Source organism: Dermacentor andersoni, chromosome 9, assembly GCF_023375885.2.
Source record: "Dermacentor andersoni chromosome 9, qqDerAnde1_hic_scaffold, whole genome shotgun sequence".
In the NCBI taxonomy this organism is placed as follows: domain Eukaryota; kingdom Metazoa; phylum Arthropoda; class Arachnida; order Ixodida; family Ixodidae; genus Dermacentor; species Dermacentor andersoni.
The window spans coordinates 111,460,262-111,469,995 of NC_092822.1; the positions used below are offsets into that span (position 1 = coordinate 111,460,262).

The window sequence follows — 9,734 nt, forward strand, 5'->3', positions numbered from 1 at the left end:
GCCCAGGGCTGTTTTTCTTGTGCACAGTGCAGACTACGAACATATGCAGCAGCAGGAAAAATCACCGATTTCTTAGCGGTGGTTCAGAGTGTCTGTCAAACATTCTACTGCGCCAAAGGCAATGTAGGAAAGGTACCATGAACATGTCGTAATGGTGATTCACAGGTACCTTTGAAAGGTACGAAACGAATTTTGTAAGGTCTGACATCTATGAGTGTTCTTTGGACAACATCCCAGAAGAACACACTGCGTCCCCACAATCTACAAAACAGCGATCAGTCGTTTCAGTATGCGGACACAAACGCCGGTTTGTTGACCCCGGCACGAAACGACCCCTTTTCTAACCAGGTTTTGACAGGAAGGGTTTCCGCATGCAACATCCCGGAAAAAAATTTGATCCTAAGAGGAATGACCATTCGACGGACAGTGCTCAAAAATGATGTACACTCTAATGAGGAACAGCAAAAAATGTGCCTATGAATGAAGCAAAAATCTCTTTACGGGAGGCAGTGAAAATATAATCCATAATAAAGTGAGCCCTAATAAAGTGACAGCCTTTACCAACCTCCTTACAGAAGCCCCAAGGAGCCGGTGGTGCAATTTTTGACAGATGAGGACATAACTATTTCTAGAACTGATTAATCGAACTTGTAATATCTCTCTTAGAAATAGTCTGTTTACATCACGAAACAACAATAACCGGGAGACAAGTTGCCTAAAAAGAACGTGTATTACCCTACTAGAAAATCCTATTTGTTTTCAAACGGGTTTCATCAAATAGGGTTATGGAACGGGACCCCGTTTGATCCTGTTCAGTCCTGACCTGTTTAAATCCTGTTTATTCCTGTTTAAACCTGACCCGTTTAAATCCTGTTTAAACCTGACCCGTTTAAATCCTGTTTGATCCTGACCCGTTTAAATCCTGTTTAATCCTGACCCGTTTAATCCCGTCCTATCTAACCCAGACCTGTTTGCCCCTGTTCAGACCTATATTTTGCTGCATTCATACCTGGTCCTTCCAGAATGGATTGATGTTGCTTAATATAATTTACTCTTAAACCTATTTTGTACATTTGTGTATTTGCGATCAGCATTGAAGAGAAGTAGATCTGCATTATGTTTGCAACAAGAATGCCACTTTCACATGTAGGTTTGCCTGGTACATTGCTTGATACGAAGATAAACACAATTTTCGGCATAAATTGATTAGCACTACCAACACTGATGTGATACATCATGAACAAGTTTTGTATGACCCACGAGTACGTTCTCTATGTATGACCTACAAGAAAATGCACCCTGAAGAAGACTGTACCTCATTTTCATATTTACTACTAGTATGCAAATGTAATTCTTGCAGATTTAGTATTTGTTCGATTACTTGTACTCGTTTTAATGCAGTGCTTTTTGTTGTAATGGTTTGTTCACAAATCCACAGTAAAGCGTAATTTTGGGGTGAAAAATGTCAGGCAAAGTATTGGCATGTACTTGTAAGTGAAAAAGACAAGTATACTTTACGTAGGTATTTCTGTACACCAACTTGAGCTTTCATTAAGCCTGAAGTCATCCGGCTTAAAAAAAAGCATGTCATAAATGTCCCAAGCACTGTTTATTGGACCTTCTAACGGTATTTCGATGCATCCAGTCTGCCGAGAGAAGACCGCTGGAGTGGGTTGCTTGGGTGAGAGCGAGCAGGGCACCTGAAAAAGTAAAGCCAATAATTTATCTTGACTCATGCAACAGGTTGGCACATAAGCAAATTCGCCTATGTTCCCACAGATAAGAAAGGTTCAGCATTCGGTCCGGTCATAGGAGATAATGAATAAATCTTATTGAAAAATATGTGGTTTCATGCAATGCCTATGTTTCAAGGGAACATCGAGTACTGTGGGAGAATAAGCTGTCATAATTAGCAGGCGATTGAAGCAAGAGTTATAGGAAAAAGATGGACACATCGTTTGATTAGCAATAATTACTAGTATTGAAGCAACAGAATACAAACATGAAATACCTTTAAAAACAACACCGACAGTTTAAGATAATAAATTATTCAGAAACTAAACCCTTCTGCCAGCAAAATACCGTAGTGTACTGGCTTTGACATTGCGCTGCTCAGGCAGAGGGCGTGGGATTGAATCCCGGCCACAATGGCTGCATTTAGATGGCAGGGAAATGCCGAAACCCCTATGTAAGGTCTATTGGGTACACGTTAAAGGAGACTAGGGATCCCGCCAACTTGAAGTTATAAAAACCGGGGTAAATTTCGAGATAAGCAAACTCACAAAAGTAGAAGGCCCTGGCCATGCGAAGACCATATAAAGCCTTTTAAGGTAGGTGCCAGCAGCCGCAAAATTTCTTGCACAAGCGAAATATAGCAGAAGCGGTATTTTTCCGTAGATCACTTTTGCAAGGTATTTTACAACTTGACACCCGACATGTTGGGCATCTACGGGCAACAGCAATTCTTGCACAGATCATAGCAAACACTGTTGCACCTAGGTATACATAGACACATAGGTATAGGTACAGTCGCCGACTGATTTTCCGGACTCCGAAAATTCGGACTTGATTACTCGGTCTGCTTCACGGCACCGCCATTCTCCCCATGGACCATAATGTATAACAACTTCCGAAAGTTCGGTCGCCTTGCAACCTCTCGTCTGATTTTTCGGACACTCCTTGAGCCAACTTGATCGAGAGCACCATGCACCGACTCTGACCGTTGCATGGTTCTACTTGCTGAACGACATTTTTGTTTTGAACGGAGCCTCCTTGCTGCCCCACGAAGTGGCGCTACTGCAAATCCCTGCTCATCATCATCGTCTCTGCCTGGTTTGTAGCTACAGCAGTTCCGGTCTCAGCTTAGTATGCCATGTCAAGACAATCCAGCAGCTGATTTGTTTGTTTCTTCGTGCACGACGCTGCGAGTAGGCCAGGTTTTTTGTTTGTGCAACTGATGTCGGCGTGACGATGTTTGATGAAGCAAGATGGGCCAATTCATTCCACTAATATCTAGAATAGCTACCTGTAAGCACCACCTACCTTTCAACAACATTTGCAAAGCAAAAAACCTCATCCTGAAAAGTCTGCACATGACGACATCGGTAGCATCATCAGCGTGGGGCCTCAAGATAATTCGGCAAGCCAAGAAATTACTGACAGCACAAGTGCAAGCTTGCCAACAGGAAATCAGTGGCTGAATAATGCACCTTCTACCAATTGGTAGACAGTGCATTTTCGCAAAGCCCTAACTATAGCAGATCATTGTTCAGGAGTTCCCAAATGCACAACTCTATGCCATTTTCACACAGACTCTAGGGAAGCACCTCTGCACAGTTGCAAGAAAAAAAGCTAGATGCCCCAAGAGAAATGAGCCCACTCAAGCCATGGAAGTTGTGTTTACCTTGTCTTCCTACAACTACTCAAAACCTAGGACTGCTGTTTTGCACAAGGGAACAAACGTCAACATTGGTGCCTCGCCCAACACAAGTGGTCTGCGCTGTAGAAGGTGCCATAAGTCAGCCCACAGATGAGGCCCACACCAGTGCTGTCAGTGTGCTGTACAAATTGCAGAAGCACAGCCTACAAGCTTGTCTGCCTTAGTGTGATCGCACCAATGAACGAAAACTAACGAATCAAGTTTGTTTCGTGCCGAGAACAGTTGCCTCATGCTGGCTTGGTTTGTTGTGTAGGCATGTAAATAATGAAAAGGCCTGCATCACTATCTCTGAAAAAAAAAATCATGTAACAAAGCACGTACAGTACACAGGTGCAGTGTCTATCACATACCATTTCGTGCAGTAGAGGCTACATCGGATAAACCGGCCAATGTATAAATGACTGGCAGCGTGACCAAGCAAACTTGATGCATGGGTCAGTTAGCAGTGGTAGTGCACTGCTCTCGGCGCACATGCACCTATGTTTGAAAGCTGCTTGATCGTGACAAAATATAAAGACAAAAGCGCTGGAGAGATATCTGAGGCTGTTCTTATATGTATGACGAGGAACCTAGCGCTAGCTCCCCATGCAGAGAATTACTAGACAGTGAGACTGCTTCTTATCATTGTAAAACAAGTGTCACGCTCACCATGTTTCTGTGCGAACAGCATGTATTCAGATCTATTCTACCCCTTTCACCTTTTGCACAATATCACTGTGCGAGCAATAATACTGAACTGTTAGTAGCACTCTGTCCTGTTGCCTCCTTTCTTTCCTTGTGAATTGTGTGCTAAATAAGGCTTTTTTTGGTGAAAGAGTGCTAGTTTAACGCATAAACTAGCGCCATGGCACTTTGCAATAAAGGACTGTTATAATTCTCTAAAAATTTGTCCATGCAGAACAGTGTCAAAAGAACACCTTAAAGAAAGAACATGAGTGTATCTATCACAAAGACCAATCCTTGTCTTTTTTCCTTAACATAATTTTCAATACCGATATTGAAGTACAAGCTCACCATATTATATCACCTTGTCAATGAAGCAAGGCACAATGGTGCCCAACTGTCGCGGGACCAACTTGGATGTGGAGATCAGCGCAGATCAGCAACATAGCATGGTCTGCTTACACTTCTTCTCCAGGTCCAGCCATACCTACAGCAGCTATAAAACAAGTGAGCTTAGAACCACAAGCGAAACAATATAAAAAGTGACACTGAACAAAGCAACTTTCGTTAAGCATAAATAGGATCGAAATTCTGACATTATGCCCATAAGTAACTTCACTTTGAGCAACAAAGCATCCAATTTAAGAAAGATTATATGTATCAGCTATCTATGTGAGAAAGATTAATCGAACGCCCTCTATTTGCCATACCCCTCCCCTTATGCATGGATGTCTCCCTGACTGAGTGAGCTGATCCCAGGTATAGTGTAATTAAAGGTTGTCACTTGGTGGGCCAATCCCGATACCATTGTATGACTTGTACAATAATTTTAATGTGTTGTAATGCTGGCCATCCTGCAGGCACTGCAACATTATAGCACCCATAAGGCTAATGGTATTACCTGATAAGGTTAACTAATAGGTGTCCCCAGAAGCATAACTCGGCATGTATACTCGGAGGCCATTATTATAAGAGAAGCAATGGCAGAGGTGAAGCTTTATCCTGTGCCATATGCAAAATGGCCGAGGACGCCCAGCTTCTGGTTACATTCTCACTTGTGACCACTGCAACAGGCTGACTGACATGCGAAACCAGCAGTTTGTAGGACCACATTTTCATACCCTGCAATTTGTTTTACATCTGAAGAGATCAGCCTCAAGCTCCATGATGCGCTGCACTCAAGAAGCATTATAAACTGGCAACATTTAAATGCTATGCTGCATGGTTTGTTGCATGCTTTAGGAATTTACTTATTTATTATACACATAGCTCATAGGCTCCAGTTGGAGTGTTGCATGAGGTGGCAAGAAAACAAATTCTGAACAAGGAGAACATTCAACAAAACAAGTCAGACCAAAGAAGAAAAAATAACATACTCTCCTAATGGGACTATGTATCTGGCAGCTAGCTTCTAAAAAAGACAATTAGGAATCTTTTACTACTGGTAGCGCTTTAGGGGATGGAATGTAGAATTCCAAGCTTCATACACTTTTAAGCCACCTTTCGTGGCTTTTTGTTTTGAACTCCTATTCTCTGTACTATTATAGAAATGAATACCCCCTCCAAAATAAAACAAAGAAAAACATGTAATGCACAGTAATGTAACACAATAATGTAATGCACAACAGTGAATACTTAGAAAAATGTAATTAAGAACATGGAGTCTATGTGGGCACAGATGTTAGAAGTCTACATGAAAGCATAATAATAAAGGTGGGCAAAGCATTTATGCTTTTGTCGGGCAAGCTGCAGCAAGACATACAGGTAAAGCATGCCTCACAACACAGTCCCTAAAAATATCTGTCACAATACAGTGAGTAGGTATATCATGCATATCTACAATAGCTCCTAATTATATTTAACTCAGAGGGGGCTACCTATGTAACTTGATCAAACTGAAGGTGGGCCAAATTATAAATATACGATTCAAGTAGACAGAAAATGGACGTTATGAAAATGCATCTACAGCAAAAGTGTTGTACATTATTGTTGTACATTATGTCATACCTGCCAACCTGTGAACATAATATTTTGTAAAAATGCTGCAGACACTAAATTCTTTGTTGGGGACATAGCACACATTATTTTAAAGCTTGCTCTCAGCACCCCCATTGTTGCATACACACACACACATTATTAATAAAGGGAAAATCGCACATCTACCCGCTCGTAGCAATTGCTACAAAAGAAACCCGTACGGATTCCTCGAAAGGAAAGCCTCACAATTGAAAAAAAGAAACCGTCCAGGTCTGGGACTCAAACCCGGGACCGCCGCCTTTCCGGGACAGCCGCTTTACCATCTAAGATAACCAGGCGGCTAGCAGATGGCCGCGCCAAGTCGAATTTGTCGACAACATGAAGCAAAGGCAAGGATCTGACGTAATAGTTCTGCGGAAATGCGCAAGGTGTAGAGAAGTAATTAATAAAGGAGAAAAAAATATGTCAAACCCTTGCTTCGCGTTGTCAAGTAATTCGACTTCGCCCTGCCATGTGCTAGCCAGCTGGTTATCTCAGATGGTAGAGTGGCTGCCTCGGAAAGGCGGTAGTCCCGGGTTCGAATCCCGGACCAGGACGAATTTTTCTTCAACTGTGCGGCTTTCCTTTTGAGGAACACATACAGGTTTCCTTTGTTGCAAATGGTACGAGCGGGTGGATGTCTGATTTTCCCTTTATTAATTACTTCTCTCCACCTCGTGTGTTTGCGCAGAACTATTACGTCACACACACACATTATCAACCATTATTTAATTTGTCGTGCAGCACGAAAAGCAGCAGCGAACTTGAAACCAGTAACTGACAACATTTTTTTTTAGATTACAGAGCTTTACGCTGCTTCAGGAATTTATCTGACTAAACTTCCTAAAAGCACGTGCCCCTCTGATGTTCTCGTTAGAGATATTGCATCGCTAATAATAAAGCAGTACAAGTACCATTATAATTAATATTTTACATGCATTTTAACAATGTCATACCGTCAGTCTCTCAACAGCTTTAAAACATCTTAACCAACACAACTTATGGTCTTTCTAAAATGACATTAATAAAATTGTAAAATGAGCCCACATTTGTAAACCCACGAAAAATTCAGGAGTTTCCAAACATGGATGATACCAACAAAATCTGCAGCTCTTGTAAGTGGCAGCAACTGCTTTGCACACACCTTGTCACAGCATGCACATCAGGTACTTTTCCGTGCTGTTGAGGCTGCAGAAGTGCCGCAGGTGCATATGTGGAGGTGCCTCTGGTTCACAAAATCTTGCCATCCCTAAACAATAATAAATACTTATTTATTGTAATCCCTGCTGAAACTGCAAACTTGTGATATAAAAAGATCTCGTCACATTTTGAAAAAAGTCTCATACAACCAGTTACATGAAGCTGCAACTGGTTGTGCAAATATCTGATTGTAACATCACAGGCGGTTAAATAACACGTAAATCGAACTGTAGAGAACATGAATCTACTATGAAAAGGTTCACACAAACGTACAGCTGTATAACGTGAAATGTGAATTGTACTATCAAAAAATTCCTTAGGACATGAAAAGCGTTCCAAAACCTAACTTGTCTATGCGGCGCAACAAAGCACTGCTCCCAAAGGACGATGCGCTTAAAATTACAACAGACCACCTCATTTCTGGAGAGACAATACAGAAAAGAGAAAGATTTTTCGATTAAAAAGAAACATTGCTTATGTAATTTCGGCTTCTCTGCTAGATCGGAATCCTTTACAAGTACACGAAAACACACAGGACACTAATACACGTCATCTGACGACACACTATAAACAGAAGAATTTCCATACAAGCTAAAAATCTGGCCATGCGTCGACGAAGAAATCGGGTGCTATCTCGCGCAGCTGTTAGCTGTGACGAAGACACATCGACGTACTACTTCTAGAAATGACTATAACATTTCTTAATGAAAAATTATGTACACAAACAGTAACTTTCTTTGCTTGAATTGCGTGCCCATTTAGATCAAAGAACCACCCGCGCTAGCGTGCTTCATAGGTGAAAGTAAATAAACCACAGATAGAGCTGTTGGTAACATGAATACGTTTTAGGGCAATTTCCATGGAACTTTTTGCTAAATGTGCACTGCGACATGAAGAACAACCATTTGAAAAGCACATTTATAATTCTTGCTGCTTTACAAATCCGGATCCGGTTGTTGTACGGATCTTGCGATACGTACAACAACGCACACTTCACGAACCATAGACAGGAAGAATGCGCGCAAGCGCCGGACTTACCTTTCTAGGCGTACTCGGAAAACGCTCCTTTTAGCGTCACAGGTGCCGCGGCATCGACTGCACCAACGGTCCTTCCGGCGCACACACTGTTGAATTGCGGATCAACTACAGGACGTAAGAGCACAACTTTCACCAAATTCTTCCGTACAGCGCGATACGATGCGACAGTGCCAGAGGAGGAGATCCTGTTCATGAGCCCGGAACAAAGGAAGCGCGAAGGGTCATATCTTCGACATCGGCGCACCACACGAAGGATACTGCGGGCTACATTACGCGGTCCCAGGGGTTTTGTGATTCTCAATGCATACAAAATGCACCACAATTTCTCTCGGCACAGCGTACACACGATTAAACAACTACATCGGACGGCGTCAATGCAGCAAGCACTCACATGTGGCGACAACTGAGGACGGCAAAATATTATCACCTGTAACTTTACCGGCGCTACCTGTGCTGCCATCTGTAGGCCGCCACCGAAAGCGACCGTGCTTTCGGTGATCTCATGGATGGTGACGGCGTTGTATTTCGATGTTATGCGAGTCGTACAGCGTCTTGTACGACGTGTTTCAGCAACGTTGCTTTTAATAGAGAGGACAGCAATCTGCGTATACGCCGTATAGACGTCTCACCCACTTGAAAAACACAACAGCAAATTTTCAGTCTGTCGTATTTTGGGACGTTGTGACTGTCGTTCTGTTCTCTGTAGTGTGACGCCCTGTAGTCGAAAATTCTGTAGTTCCTGATCAATATTTGATTAAAAATTGACAGAGGTCATTTTAAGGTTATGTAAAATTATTAATACGAAATAAAATAAAAAAATAAAAGTAGAAAAAAAAATGCCTTTTGCCAAGGTTTCGAACTTCGGACCTGACTGTTCCGAGACAAGCACCTTACCACTGCACCACGCCAAACACCACTGCTGGCGTATGTTGAAGCTATGTCAAGAGTGTAAATTGCTGTCTGGGTTGCTGTTTACATTTGCATTTTAAAAGCCACGATGCGCTTTCACTTCACCGCGTCAACTGCCGCATCTCTAGATGAGCAAAAGTGTTGTTACCATCGACAGGTACATCGTGGAGTGCTAGACCATCGATTTTGCTGTAACGATATCCATATTTCATACGAAATTCAGAAACAGACAACGGTGACCGGGGACACTGAGGGTTGTTACTGCTAATTTCGACAGTTGTCTCTTGCTCTTTACACTTTTGAGCTCGCATATGATTCGTGTGTTCAATACAATATAGCTACATAAACACTCGTGGGTGAGTCTTCATCTCGACAGTATACTGGCTTCTCACGGCAGCGCTGTACCAGATTAATGAGACCCGAGCGAGACAGCTTTTCACGCAACTTTGTGGAACAATCCAAAACTTCT

General features: G+C 42.3%; 1 long non-coding RNA gene across 1 annotated transcript; it reads right to left on the minus strand.

Annotated features, from left to right (window-relative positions):
• Positions 1 to 1,590: 1,590 nt before the first annotated feature.
• LOC126529601 (uncharacterized) lies at positions 1,591 to 9,528 on the minus strand. Its single transcript, XR_007599270.3, has 4 exons — positions 8,357 to 9,528; positions 7,263 to 7,367; positions 4,454 to 4,598; positions 1,591 to 1,700 (listed from the first exon to the last, which is right to left on the minus strand). It is a non-coding gene; the product is annotated as an uncharacterized lncRNA (long non-coding RNA).
• Between the last annotated feature and the right edge of the window lie 206 nt (positions 9,529 to 9,734).